Source organism: Aedes albopictus, chromosome 1, assembly GCF_035046485.1.
Source record: "Aedes albopictus strain Foshan chromosome 1, AalbF5, whole genome shotgun sequence".
Classification (NCBI taxonomy): Eukaryota; Metazoa; Arthropoda; class Insecta; order Diptera; family Culicidae; genus Aedes; species Aedes albopictus.
Genome location: NC_085136.1, coordinates 144,289,863 through 144,305,410, shown reverse-complemented (window position 1 = coordinate 144,305,410; position 15,548 = coordinate 144,289,863). Strand labels below are relative to the sequence as shown.

Genomic DNA, 15,548 nt, shown 5'->3' with positions numbered 1-15,548 from the left:
GTTTCCTACGGATGATTGAACTTGAACGCATCGTGGTAGCAAGCAACACTATATGCAGTATATCAATATTTTCACTGTTTCATTGCCTCCTCTTTCTCGGATTTCGATTTGTCTCATTTTTTCATCATTCAACTGAAAAGAAACTTTTCAGTGTAACTCCGAAATGCACTCAACGACATGCGCTAGGTAAATAAATAAACATCCTGCAATACGAATTGCTCTCTGTGCTTCTGTACTGTACACACACGTGTGAGAGTTACAAACTCTAATAGCGTCGAAAGTGTCTTTATACACGGTACATTAATGTTTGGAGTAAACGTGGAATTGCTTGCCGACTTGAAAGATGGAAAACCTAGTGCTTCACGAGAAAGATTGTGTGTCTGTGAAGCAGGTAAGAGGTAGCAGATACCGGGTGTGCTTCCGCCTGTGATCAGAAACTATCTCTTAACAAAATTTGAACAAAGTGTATGCTTACTTGTTCTTTAGAAACTTTGTCGTTATCGTGCTCGGCTTCTTAAGCGGCGCGATCCAATACAATATGAGAAAGTTTACGATTCATGACGATACAGTTTTCAACATATTTTAAAATACTCATCGGGGGTAGGAGGAAGCTGTGCTGATAACTTTACAGTGTACTGCCTTCTGCATTGTAAGAACACATTGTGTGGTGAATTGAAAAACATGATAAAAGATGAGAATGATATAAAATAACCATCTTATCGAACAATTTCTAAAATCCTAATCTCCAGCTTTTTCTAAATATTTTTTTCAATATCATATTTTGGCAGGATTGAATGGTGGGTGATAGCCGTTGAAACGACATTCCAGCCAAACTCATCCCAAAATTGTCCGGGGTTGTGTGGCAAGTACGCGGTTACGCATTGTGCGAAAACGCGGCCACATGAACAAAACGTATTGCGTCGTTTTCTCTGAACCAACACAAACCGGACATTCGGGAGAAACCGCATGACTAAAACATGTCGGAAGCAGCCATGACCTGAAAGGATCTGAGTCAGGTGAAATGTTACTTTTGCATTGCGCCTGTTAACCCATATACCCTCGGGATCACCATACAAATGATGACGCAGAGTGCATCGTGTGATACGGTACGGTACGCACTTGCAACCCTCAGGCACATTAGCCTATAAGTAAGTTCCAGCTTACCACGGTAGCTTTTGGTACTTTGCGCCGTGCCCCAAGCTGGGCCATACCTTAGTCTGGATGTAGCGACACTAGCCAAAAGCTTGCACTCACTGGCATGCACCGCAGAATTATTAGACGTCATCCGGGACAGTGCCACTATAGCTGTGGAGGTTCTTTTGCAGGCGTAATCAACGTGGCTACCGAAGGTAAGCTTGTCGTCGATCATCACACCCAAATGTTTGACGGAGCGCTTCGAAGTGTCAACTTATGTTCCGACAATTCGCCCACTTCGTTCAAACCGTGGGCTGACAGAGGTGCCTATGCTGCAGGCCCTTAACGACAAAACGGGACTTTGTTAATTCCTAAGAAGAAGGCACAATAAATGTGTCCGAAACGTCGGATGAAAACATAAGAATCCGTTTTGAATTGCCACAGACTGAAAGCCATTACCCCGAATCTTATCTCGGTCTTCAGAGCGGCTTTTTTTTTCGTTTCACTCTACCTCAGATCGTGCTTGCTGCATCCGCCGCCTAGCCCATAGGCAGGCGCAGCGTAGGTCCGTTTTCGCTTGAGTCCTCCAGTGAGTCGGTGGTCTCTCATTTCTAGGGGGACTCGCTTAGGCATGGACGCATCGTACGCACGCGAGAGCACCGCTACCAGCTCGTCGCCGTGTAAACCAAGTAGGTTTTGCTCACGGCGGAGCGCATCCCTAAATACCCTTCGTCGAAGTATGATGTCTTACACCTGCGAGGGTTTGGCCTTGGCCTAGCCGCCTCTTCCTCTACCCGCTGCCTGTTGTTGTTGTAATTGATACTGTAGCGAACCGCCTGACAGCGATCACCAGTAGCTATCGTCTATTCTCCAGCACGAACTACTTGTTAGGCTAGAAGTAACGTCAATAATCGACTTCGCATCGTTCCGACTAAAAGTACTCTCGGTACCGACATTAGCCAGGTCGACATCTAGTATGACCAGTGTCTCTAGTAGGATCTGACCACGCTGGTTCGTGAAACAGCTCCACCATTCCACGGCCCAGACATTGAAGTCATCCGCTAATACCACCGGCCTTCGCCCTAATAGCACAGTCATCATACAGTCCAGCATCTGCGTGAACTGCTCGATCGGCCACCGCGAAGGCACATAACAGCTACAGAAGAAGGCCCCGTTTACTTTGGCGACCACGAAGCCCTCATAGGTAGTAGACACCAACTCCTGGACAGGATGTTTAATCGACGTCCATGTCGCCGCCATTTTTCTGGACCCAACCGTGACCCAATTGCCGTTGCCGCCGGGTACTCAGTATGGGTCCGCTATGATGGCGATATCCGTCTCCCACTCAGAAACCGCCTGACAAAGCAGTTGCTGAGCAGTGTCAAAATGGTTCAGGTTCAACTGCGTTACCTGCACTGTAATTTGTTCAATGCGGCTTTCTTGAAGGCCGGGAAAGTTGGACCACCCGTTGGGTGCCTGTTGTTCACGGATTTCCCGATACAAATCAGATAAATGGGTTGACTGTTGCCGCAGTGCCGTGATGAATTTTTCTGCTTCGGTGACCTCGTCTAGGTTTTCCTCACCTCTACCCCTTCGCCAAGAACCTCTTTCATCAAACTTTTGTAGACGGCGTCTTTGCGTTCCTTGTCGCGCTTCAGCTCTAGGATCATTTTTCCCGTACGAGTACGTCTGCTACTGCGCACGTCGGCTCCCAGATGCACAAGCTTAAAGCATCGCCTTAAAGACGTTCGAATACATAGACTGTTCGGTCTTGGTGACGAGCGCGTCGCCTTTCTCCTGCTTGGCACCTACTCTATTACGCCTTCTTGGATTGGCGTCCCTGATCTCTTCGACCTGGGGGTTTTTCTTCTTCCTCGTTCGCTCGACTTTCGTCCAAGGGAGGTCCTCCCCTTGATACTTTGTGGTTGCTGAGGACCCTACAACGGTCGCAACTCCCTGTTCCTATCCATCCGGGACGGGCCAGCCTTTTCGGGGTCCGACTACTGCCGACCTTCGGGATTAGTGTTTGCCTAGCCTTACGGGCACCGCCGGACAGCTCCTCACCTGAAGACTGCCTCACCCGTTTCTGCGAGTGCTTATCACAAGCAGTCGCTTCCGCCGCACCTTCCTGGACTTCCTGCGAAAGCGAAAGGCCTCCGTTTGGGTAGACTTCGTATCCTTTATTTTCGCCGGTTCCGCCGCTGCTGTAGTTTTCACGACTCTAACATGATATTGCTTGGTTTTGTCCATCGACTTACGAAGTCGCAACAGGGTAGTTTTCAGGTCCTCACTTATGTCGGACTTCGTGGACGCAAAGTCGATGATCTTGTCAAGCTGCTGCTCAGCCACCTCGATCACAGACAGCTTTTCTCGCTTTTGGTTGATGGCCCTCATCAACCACGCTCTGTCCAATATCTCCACAAGCAGGCTAGCCGGGGAATGGATCAGTGCTCCCACGCTGGAGCTGCGTGCGCAGCTTTCCACTCCTGCCTCCTCGCTTCTCCTTAACGGAGATTCAGCCCCGGGACTGTACTTTCTGCTGCCTCGGAAAGTCGTTTTCGGCAATAGCTTTCCATAGTTAGGTACGGTCGATATTTAGAATATTGATCCCTTTGGAGTTCACATACTCTAACTGGCATAGTGGAGGACTGGATGAGGTCGAAACAGTTGGCACTCGCGCACCACAAAACGGAGGTAGTGGTGGTAAACAACCGCAAGTCTGAGCAACAGGTAGTGGTTACCAAAGGCGAGTGCACCATCAACTCTAAGCGCTCACTGAAGCAATTGGGGGTCATGATCGGCGATAAGCTGAAATTCGCCGAGTGCTTGCAGGTCCTCCTCGAGCATGGTCCATGTTTCGTGTAGGTATATAGAGGACCACTGATCTTATTAGCGTTTTGTACCTCGCTGTTGTCACCTCGAAGGTATCCCCGTCCATCGTAACATTACTACCCAGACGGACCCAGTCGTGTTAGGTTCCGCCTACCACCATGTACTTTGTTTTTTAGGCATTTACCACCAGTCCGACCTTTGCTGCTTCGCGTTTCAGGCAAGTGTACAGCTCTGCCATCGTTCAAATGATCCGAAGATAATGTTCATTTCGTCCGCAAAGCAGGGATGGGAACACTCACTAGCAAAGAGTTACACTCACTTACAGTTTTCTCAGCTTAGAAGCGTGCAATCAAAAAACGATGTATGGGCGATTTTTGCCTTGTGTTTTGTCTAGAACTTTGCTGAATAGAGTAGAGGTCGCACACGAATCCCAAAGTCGTAACAATGCTTTAAACCGGGAGTTGCCTTCGCAGCTCCCTCACGACTTCGGTATGCGTGGGCGACCCCCACTCTATTCGGCAAAGTTTTCGGCAAAACTACTAGGCAAAAGTCGTCCATACATCGTTTCTTGATTGCACGCTTCTGAGCTGAGAAAACTGCAAGTGAGTGTTCTCCATCCTTGCCGCAAAGCACACAATTTGGCCGAATTTTGTGACAATCGTTCCCCGACTGTTGAGCCCGGCTCGTCGCATCACACCTTCCAGAGCAATGTTGAAGAGTAGGCATGAGAGTCAATCTTCTTGTCGCAGTCCCCGGCGAGATTCGAATGAACTGTATAGTTCACCTGAAATCCTTACGCAGTTCTGCACACCGTCCATCGTTGCTTTAATCAGTCTAGTCAGCTTTACAGGAAAACCGTTTTCCTTCATGATTTTCCATAGCACTGTGCGGTCGATACTGTCGTATGCCGCTTTGAAGTCGATGAACAGGTGATGCGTTGGGACCTGGTATTCACGGCATTTCTGGAGGATTTGCCGAACGGTGAAGGACTGGTCCGTTGTTGATTGGCCGTCGATGAAGCCGGTTTGATAACTTCCCACGAACTCATTCGTTTTAGGGGACAGACATCGGAAGAGGATCTGGGATAGGGGTCGCAGTACCGACCACTTTTGGTGAGTACCGGTATTTCGGTACTGAGACTTACAGTACCGGTAGTACCGGTAAAATACCGGTACTGGAAAATTTTCGCTAAAATGAAGAGTAAGTATTTTGTACAATAAAAATTACCATTTACCAGATATTTCTGAGTTCCGGTTTTCAGGGATGTCATAAAATCTAACTATGAAAGTCTAAATTGAATAAATATAGAAAAAAAATAATTGTATGAAACTGTTTGTAGAGCTACTGTTTAGCTAGCACTCTAAAGTAAAACAGGAACAACCTTACATATAGCAAAAGCAGACAGGCAGCTGCTGATTTACAGAAGAAAATTGAACTGATTTTTCCTAGTAAATCCATTTCCAACATTCAACAAATCAATCATGACTACGATATCCAAGATTTGCAGAAAGGTTCCATATATGGAACGTTTGTTTGTCATAGTACTTGGTTTTGCATGTTTCCATTTATTTCCATTGCATTTTGGCTATACTAATGGACGGATTTCAACACTTTGGGAGGGAATTCCCAGTACCGAAAGTACCGGTACCAAGGCTCAGTCAGTACCGGTATTTCGATACCAAAAATTAGTCGGTAATACCGGGATTTTCGGTACCGATACTACCGGTACTACATCCCTAATCTGGGATAGCATTTTGTAGACAGTGTACAAAATAGTGATCGCTCTGAAGTTCTCACATTTCAAATGGTCGCCCTTCCTTCCACTCCTCCGGTAGCTGTTCGGTTTCCCAGATCCTGACTATCAGCCGATGCAGACAGGTGGCCAACTTTTCTGGGCCCATCTTCATGAGTTCAGCTACGATACCATCCTTACCAGCTGCTTTGTTGGTTTTCAGCTGATGAATGGCATCCTTATCTTCCCTCAGCGTGGGAGTTGGTTTATTTCCATCCTCCGCTGCACTGGCATCGTCGTTTCCTCCGTTGCCGTGGTCTCCTGTGCCTACGTCTCCACGGCATTCAGGTGCTGATCGAAGTGCTGCTCCCACCTTTCGATCACCTCAAGTCCGTTCGTCAAGAGACCGCCGTCCTTATCCCTGCACATTTCGGCTCGCGGCACGAAGCAGTTGCGGGATGCGTTGAGCTTTTGGTAGAACTTCCATGTTTCTTGGGATCGGCACAGCAGTTCCATTTCTTCGCTTTCCGCTTCTTCCAGGCGGCGCTTTTTCTTCCGAAAGAGGCGGGTCTGCTGTTTCCGCTTCTGTTTGTAATGTTCCAAATTCTGTCGGGTCACTTTCTGCAGCATTACCGCCCGCGATGCGTTCTTCTCCTCAGAAACCGTTATGCATTCTTCGTCGAACCATTCGTTCCGTCGATTCCGTTCCACGTAGCCGATGGAGCTCTCGCCTGCGTCGTTGATGGCTGCTTTCACTGTACTCCAGCAGTGCTCTATAGAGGGGCCTCATCGAGCTCGTCCTCGTCTGGCAACGCGGCCTCGATCAGGATATAAAACTTTTTGTTTTAATCAGAGCAAATGTCAGCTACTAAACGGTCCTCTTTTGGTTAACATACCCCATTTTTGAAAATAGCTTCACAAAGATTCAAACACATTTTTCGAATACCATAATTATTTCAGCCGTAAAATAACAAAATTTCGTAAGATTTAACTCGAAAGAACTTTTGAATTTTTATAAAAAAAATAACAAAGTTCCTTACGGGACTGTTTCAGACGTTTACGAGATATGCCGTAACTCAAACAGTTCTCTGAGAAGATGCTCTGGTATTGATCTATTCTCGATGTGTCCACTCCGTCGAAACCCCCTTCGGATTGTACACTCTATGCAGCCCACCACCATCATCATCATCATCTGATTTACTCACTGTGCACGAAAGTATGAACTTCCTGACAATCGGCTCAACGCTGCTGCTGACTGGGTTTGTTTGTTTTTGCATTTTTTTGTTCATACTCCCCCTTTAAAGCTCCAACAAGTGCTGACTGATTTAGCAGCAGGGGGGGTTTTATTTATTGTGAGTTTGTTTTTTATTGCATTTTCCCATTATGACGATTCGCTTGAGAGGAAGGGAAGAGATCATCTTCGCACTGTCGATGTCGTCGTCGTCGTCGTCTCGTCGTCGTTGTCGTCTTCGTCAATGCTCGTAAAACTGGCGCGCACGTTTCCCTTGCAATGCTTTACGTTGAGCACATAGTGGCTAAGGTGCGATGCGAAGAGATAAGAGATCGGATAAGCGTCAAAGCACACTCTGTGGAAACTATATGCAGAACGCATGAACCGTACATAGTAGATGAGTTGCGATGAGTGCGGAGATGCGATGGAGCTGCTTCGACGCATGTGAACGCAAGAGAACGCAAGAGAATGCTTGTCGGGTATGGATTTTATGACTGCGCTCGTTATGTATGTAAAGCAATGCGGATTTAATGTGTTGGGAATGCTAGTAGGTAATATAAAATGCGTTAATATGTTGTTGTTTTTAAACATAACCCAATGTTTTTTCACATGACATGCATTTTGATGGACCAGACGTAATAAAAATTTATCATACTGTCTATCGATCACCATGTAAAATAACATATTTAATTGCATATAAAATAGTATTCCATCAAATCGTTTAAGTTTTTTACAGCATAATTTTGTTATTATATGTGTATAAGAAAACATTTTATTTTCTCTGTTCGAGATTTGAATCAAGTGATCAATGTTTGATATGGTCGTTTGTTCAGTGCATGTTATTCATGTGCAAGTTAGAAAGTTTAAGGTTTTATGTTATTCAACTTAATTGCTAAAAGGATTCTTATTGAAAAGTTCTGCTTTTTTTGTCAGGCAAAACTAGATCCCTTAACGAAAAGAGTATGACATCAATTTCGATTGATACTCTTTTATCTAATATAAGGACTGTATCTTTCATTATGAGTACACCTGAAAATAGCTGTATCTGAAAATGTTTTATTTGTTTTGCAAATTAAATTCAATTACATTGTTTATTGATCATCAGAAAAGCCCATGGTATCATTTTATATTTAATTTTTTGTGGATCTTGCCAGCTCTCGCACCTTCTTCTTGGTATTCTTCATAAGGTTTTGGACAACCGTTCCGTCGATGGCTCTGCTTGGGTTGGTCCAGTTTTTCTTGTATTTGATGACGTCCTCTGCTCCTATATCATTTTGCCGTAGTTTCCCTTTCATCAAAGCCAAATGCTTTTTAATGTGCCTAATTTGCGGGCAATTTGAAGGGTTCATTGCCTTTTCTACAAATTGGACATTGTTTTCTTCATACCAGTCAAAGGTGCCACGCGCATAGTGGCAGGATGCCAAATCCGATCAAAATAATGTAGGACCTTTGTGCTTTCAGATGAGTGGCAGAATTGGTTTCTGGAGGCATTCCAGTATGTTTCGACGTTCATACTTGGGATGGTGAAGAAAGGTGACGATTTCATACCACTTTTACAAATTGCTGGCCAAACTAATACATTTTCCCAACTTTTTTGCAAAAAATCGATTTCTCTAAATTCGGAACAACAGTGCCACGCTTCATAGTGAAAAACTGTGCCCCTGGAAGTGCCTTGTTGTCCAATATGACATACGTTTCATCATCCATGATTATGCACATGTAATTTTTGCTCAAAACATCGTCGTACATTTTCCGAGCCCCAGTTTTCACATAATCCGCCAGAATTTGACTGTTTTTTGGACATTTCTGTTTTGGGTAAGTCTTCAGGGAATTACGCTCTTTGGCGCGCTGAACCATACCAATACCATACCGTTCGTTCCACTCTTTTTTGCGCAATCTATGATGAATACCTCCTTTTTTCTTTTGAAGATTTTGCAAATTTTGCTGCCCAAATTTGACTTGGACGCATCTGGTTTTCTGTCGCGTCCGGGTGAGTCTATCAGTGTGTTATGCATACCGAATCGTTTGACAGCATTTTGGACAGAAAAAAACGCTAACACCTCCAATTTTTGCTAATTTTCTTAGCGATAATCATTTTTCATAGCAGTAGGGTATCGCGCCACTTAGGCGGTGGCTTCTATATTCGTCTGTTTTCCACTATAACTCAGTCAATTTTGAACCAATTGACTTGAAAAGTTGTACATGGGTAAATACTATACCTATCTCACCATATTCCTAAAGTTGTGTCAATTGGCTCAAATTTGACTGAGTTATAGTGGAAAACAGACGAATATAGAAGCCACCGCCCAAGTGGCGCGATTCCCTACCTGGTCACAATCGATTTTCGCTTCTCATCCGTAAACACTCACGTTGCTCCACTTGAGGAAAAACTTTAACTTTTAATGAAGGTTATCTTTTGTTTACAACGCTAGCAACACATAAACACACAGCAGTTGTCAAAATAAGACTTAGTCTTTTTAATACAGGGCTTCACAGGTGTACTCTTAATAAACGATACAGTCCTTATGATGAATATTGTGTACTTATTAGAGACATCTTTTCTCGTAGATATCGCCGAAAATTTTGTTTTAAAAAAACCTATACCCAATAATACTTACTTGCCGAATTTTTGTTTGTTTTTGCCGAGGTCAGCACAATCAAGTAATGTTTTAATGCCGAAAATCAGTATAACAGTCTCATATTAATTTAAATTGAAATCAACACTCAGATAGCCCAGTGCGGAAAGTTAAAATATGTGTATACATAGAGACATCGCTCACGCGGATATAACTACATGTTATACATTCTTTTCTCAAATAATTGATTCAATAATCTCAATCTTGTACAGTTACACAAGATTTTTTTTAACTGGTCGGTTTTTGCTATTGCAACAGGATCAAAACTGACTAAGTTATAGCAAATAGAAAAACGGCCCGCGCAAAACAAAAAGCGGGTGCATTTTATCTTTCCGCCCTTAAAGATGAAACGATCATTTCACTACCCACATCCAAAGAAGCGCTTCAACATACAAGCGACTTCTTCGATCAAATCACGCGAGTCGATGATGCGCACGAAATAGGCGAAAAAGGATGTGAAATCAACATGCGCACCCTCATTGAAAACCTCATGCACTATGGCCTATCAAACATCCCTCTTCTCATCTCATAACTTATCGCATCCGATCGCATCTCACCTTACCCACTATGGTCACAGCCTTAGACTGTGCTAGTAAAGACACAATGAGAAGAAGTTGGAGTTCCCGGTGCGTACTTCCAGCGAATTAGTATTAGCACGATTTAGCGATAGAAATTCGTAGAAAACGAGGCTAGTGAGTCAGTTTTAATTTCATTTAGCTTTTCTACATAGTACCATTTCCATTGAATGCCTGTTTTCATGAATGATTTTAAAGTAAATTCCAAATGTCTGTTTTTTGGAAACGCCGAAACGGAAGTAAATGAGTTATCCCTTATACTAACTATGCATACCAGCTTAAATTTGGGCGATGAACGAACTAGTCGTAATCTAGCATTTCTATAATGATACTAGAGAGCGATTAAGAGTTTGATGCACAATAGCCAAAATTGTCAATGTCGCTTACGTTACTCTGACGAATCCCGACAGTAGAGAAGTTTTCAAAACACAGGAGTATAAAATAATGCATAGAATATGATGCATAATACCACGTGGTTTTTATCTTAATGCATTACTCAAAAAAAAAGATAATAAGAGATTTCCCGAATATCAAAAAGGATACATGAAATTTAATGCACCAGAATAATGGAGCCCAAATCGATACTACGGTACAGATTGGCAGTGGACTTTCACCGCAAATCACACGCATCGAATCTAAATTTATGCATTCACCGCAAAGCGCAGGTTTCAATTTCACTTTCAGAGCAAATCTGGTTCGATTAAGTGTACAATGTAAATTCAACTCATTCACGCAGCAAAACAAACAAACACAAAAAAAAACAACCGGCATGTTAAATTATTTTCGGCTCATTCGCATATTGACGCTTCCCGTAAATTTTGGTTAACAGTATCAGCCGGCAAATAGAAATGAGGAGGAAGCAAAATTTCACTTTCTTTCGGTGGAAGACAAGACGGACGGCACACGATACTAATGGGGATGGATGGGAAATCCGGCCAAATCGGTGTAGGGGTATTACTTTCGATTTTTATCGTGCATAATTGTATGTTTACCTTTTGTGTGGGTAATCGAATTCTTTTGTTACGTTGTGATTCCCATGCGGTTGCGTATAACTATGTTGTCGAATAAAATTCGATTCTACTATAAGAGAAGTTTGGGAAAAACTATTTTATTTCATTACTGAAATTTTACTGTGGGTTTTCTGGTCTGTTTTTACAAAACCAAAGCATGCCTCATGACAAATGCACTTTAACCCTTTATAAGGCAGTGGCAACTATATTGCCATCTTATACACATATTTTTTTCCGTTCGTTTAGAAAATTTTTACAACTTCTGTTTTAACTGATGGACACATTAGGCCTTTGTGAACACTCATGATTTTTTTGAGCCATAACAAATATGAATGGGCTTTTTAGAACAAAATGTCTCTCCAAAAACATCCATTTTTGAGTGCATGAAGGTTTATAAGCTCGAAATTCTGTTATGGTGAGCGAATTGAAAATCAAATGATTGGGAATGAAAGGCCTATGTTCCTTTTACTTGCGGACACACTTTCAACTTGATTGCTTCATTATTATTAGAAACTCAGCCTTTTGAAAAAATGTACTATAATAAATGGGCATTACGTCCAAAATAATTGACCAATCGAGTTCAAATCCACACAAGTAACTCATGAATGTTAGGGCAATAACCTGTCAAAAAATCAGCATGATTGATTAACGCATCACAAAATAACAACATTTTAAACTTTGTTGACAAAAAGTTGAAATTACATACAAAATCGACCACCGAATTTTTTGAAAACAAAAACGTTTTTGTTCATTACACTACATGTACTTTATATTCCAATGTAGAACGAGTGAATTCCGTGCCTGGTTCTCTCGGCCTTATAAAGGGTTAAGAATTCCGCAATGCAATTTCCATAAGCGTTTGATTTCAGAAGAGTTCTTGATCCTCTAGAAAATCTGACGTAGTTATCAAAATACGCTGTCGACAAATATACAAACTAAGCAAAATGTGGATGAACACAAATTTCATAGAAAAAAAAATGCATTTATGATATCTAACACGTATTCGCGAATCTATTTCTTTGCCATTTTATGTTTATTCATTCTGCATTTCGAACGCTTTGTGTGCTAGAAAAAAAGTGTTTAGGATCAATATGATTATGGCTTACTTAAAATATTACACTTACTTAAATTTATAATCCGATTTACATACTTTTTCATAGTATTCGTTTGATCAATATATTGTTGCACAAAACTTGTCAATGACTTGATTTTTTTTACCAATCGAAATCGACTGTTTATTTTAGCAATCTGCAATTCTGAAACTGGATTACAACTCCACCTAGTTCAAACCAAATCTAATCCGATGAGCAATTTTACTTCTTCATTGAATCATGCCATTTTAGTGATGATTGTTTCGATTTCTCTATTGAAATTGTTTATTGTATACACCTCACGCAGTGCATCCCGCCCGACTAGTTGAAATGAACGTCGAAACTTTTCCTATCATCGTTTGTTTACTTTTCTCAATTTCTGACTGACTCAGTTCACACTTTACCGAACGCGGAGCTAGTTTAGCGCTTAATTATCGCTGTCTCTATGTATAGTGCTTCGAGTGCCGCGGTAAATGTGTACGAAGTTTTTTTTTGCAACGGTTGCGAGCTTTCGGAGATATGTATCACAGTAAGGTCAGTTCACTGCGGCCTTTTGTGTGGTACCACGTAAAGAGAGAACGACTACAATCAACAGCGGACGATTGTTATCTACCAGCTGGCTGGGGTAGGTGATGATTAATCTTAATATTGTCGCTTTCAGCGGTATAGTCATAGCTAGCACGAATACCAGGGGCGAAATAAAGTTTTGATAGTGTTCGGACGGCATAGTGAACGATTTCCACGAAATGATTTGTGAGGTATAGTTTATTTAGCCGGTGGTGGGTTGACGTAGTCTGATGGATACTGCTGAAAATTGATGTTTACAATTATTTGCTATCATTTCAAGGTTTACGATAGTTTATGATGCATAAACTCTCAAAAAACTTAATCCACGTTCATGATTTAACACATATAATTTTAAGTTTACTGCTTTATGTTGTTTATCTACGTGATAATTCCATTAAGGACAGACTTGTTAGAATCCCAAAATGGCCGCCACAATGGCCGACTTTGGCACCTACTCACGATTTCGAGGGCACAAATCTCTGCGTAAACAAAATCATCGCACCTGAGCTTTTTATTTTAAGCTAATTACAAGTGAGCAAGAACAGAATAATCAAATGCATTGTTGTTTGAAGCTTGCTACTTGAGATTTGTGCATTTGAAGTTTTGATGCAATATTGAAGCGGGATTTTAAGACGTTTGTCCTTAACTGAAATTGTATTTTCAAATCAATGTCTAAAACATGCACAACCTTATCGTGGCATATTCAATTATTCAGTAATAAAATGAAATGGGAAAATATTCAATTAACTAACAATTGTACCCTGTAATCCAAATGGATAACGAGGTCCAATCCTAGGATAACGAATTGCACTGGTTGGCTTTAGTATACAGCGAACCAATGTGTAATTTATAAAACTGACAAAATGTTCACAACAAATAAGATACGTAACACACTCCATGCAACAATTGAAGAATTTTCTATGAATTGGAAAATGCAATTCATGGAAAATTCCTTAAAACTAGTTTACAAATGTAACACATCACTAGTAATCTAATCTAATCTCACACTAACGCAGCCATTACTTGAATGCATCCTGGAAAATGAAGACTTTTCAAATCTATCATTTTTCTTGTCTAACGGCCAGGCCAACTGCGCAGCATGTACCGCAGAGAGGATTCCAAGGAATAGAAAGATTTCAACATAGTCAATATTTGAAAACATTCTACACCTTGAAATCGAGGGGAAAGAAGGATGCGTGGACCTCCCGTACCAAACGCTTCCAGATAACGATATAGATAATTAAACATGTTCGCATGTATTAATATGGTGATGTATACGGTGATTTGCTAAAAAATATTGATTAGTGCGCCAGGAATGGCGGTAAGATTCTTCACTGAAAAGAGAATAAAGGATTAAGTAATATATACTGAATAAGGCATAAGTGATACGCTCGTTACAGTTACTATTTTTTAAAACATGGTATTATTATACAATAAAATTACCTGAATCCTCCTGAAACATAAAGGTTTATTAGCAGTTAAAAACAAAACATAAATAAAAAAATAACCATTACAAAATACATCAAATTTTAATCTGGTATGCTACCACTTTAGGCAAAAAATAGCAAGATTAAAATTTGATGGAATGTGGTAGATCTTACACCGTAACGCACCATTCTAAGGTGATCTACCCACGTTACGGGAACAAATGTAACACATCACTAGTAACAGCGGAAAAAAAATCCACAATCAAAATCGCGATTCTTGTAAAAAAAATAAAACAATCCTTTTTACCATCATATCAAGTAGTCGATTGGTGGCAGCGATGATCATTTTGTTTGGTGCTGAACAGACCTCAACATGGCATTGTCACCAGACTAACATAAAATTAATGAGACCAGACTAACTTAAAACTAATAACGCCAGCGTATCCTGAAAAAGGGGTATGATCTAACGCCATTTAACAACGATCAAAGAATTGCCATCAACCAAGCACTTAGCTTTTATCTATCTGAACTGTTGTGGACACTCATATTTGATCTACTCTAAGTTTACTTACCTAACTTAAACAATAGACTAATGACGAACAAAGGAAACTATTACATGCACGTGGGTTGTTCAGTTGGGCGCCACAATACGGACAACTATAATCAAAACCCTACGAATGCTCATTTTTAGTTTCCGTATCGGGCTCCACATATGACGTCACACAGCTAAAATTAAATAGAACACTACAAATGCATAAAACGCAACATTCATACATCACAAACTAACATGCAACACAAAACATAAATTGTGCCCAGTTATTTAAAATAGGTAACGAAGTCAAATCCCTGAAAGACGAGATTTGATGATTGTTCTTGGCCCATCAGACAATCCTGTACAGTCAGGTTTTTTTTTACGCGGGGGATACGTACCGCGTAAAAAAAAACTCAGTTAAAAATTCAAAAAACCGCGTAAAAAAAGACTCACCATTTCTCGACGAATCATGCAAAAATAAGACGATGAAATTTTTTTTATATGGAGTTTTCATTTACGCGGCCGCGTAAATGAAAACCGCGTAAAAAAGACCTGACTGTAATCGCATTTCTTATGGCAGATTGCCTTTTGCTCGCAGCGTTAGTTGCTTTCATAGCTTGTGTTTGGTCTAGGATTTTCTAATCTTAAGGGGGGCATCGTGATTCGGGTAACTGTACACTAGACAGTACAAGAACGTTTACATGTTGATGTTCGTGCTAGAGGACGGTTTACTAGCCTTCTACTTGATCACCGAAATGGCCTGAGCACTACAAATTCGTAT

The 15,548-nt window shown here is 41.4% G+C and overlaps 1 protein-coding gene and 1 long non-coding RNA gene across 4 annotated transcripts in view; both read left to right on the top strand.

The window, feature by feature from the left end:
* The window catches only part of LOC109422772 (uncharacterized), a 141,298-nt gene that overhangs the window by 37,859 nt on the left and 87,891 nt on the right, over positions 1–15,548 (top strand). The gene's annotated exons all lie outside the window — the stretch shown is intronic.
* LOC134285203 (uncharacterized) lies at positions 6,476–14,818 on the top strand. Its single transcript, XR_009996206.1, has 2 exons — positions 6,476–7,217; positions 10,149–14,818. It is a non-coding gene; the product is annotated as an uncharacterized LOC134285203 (long non-coding RNA).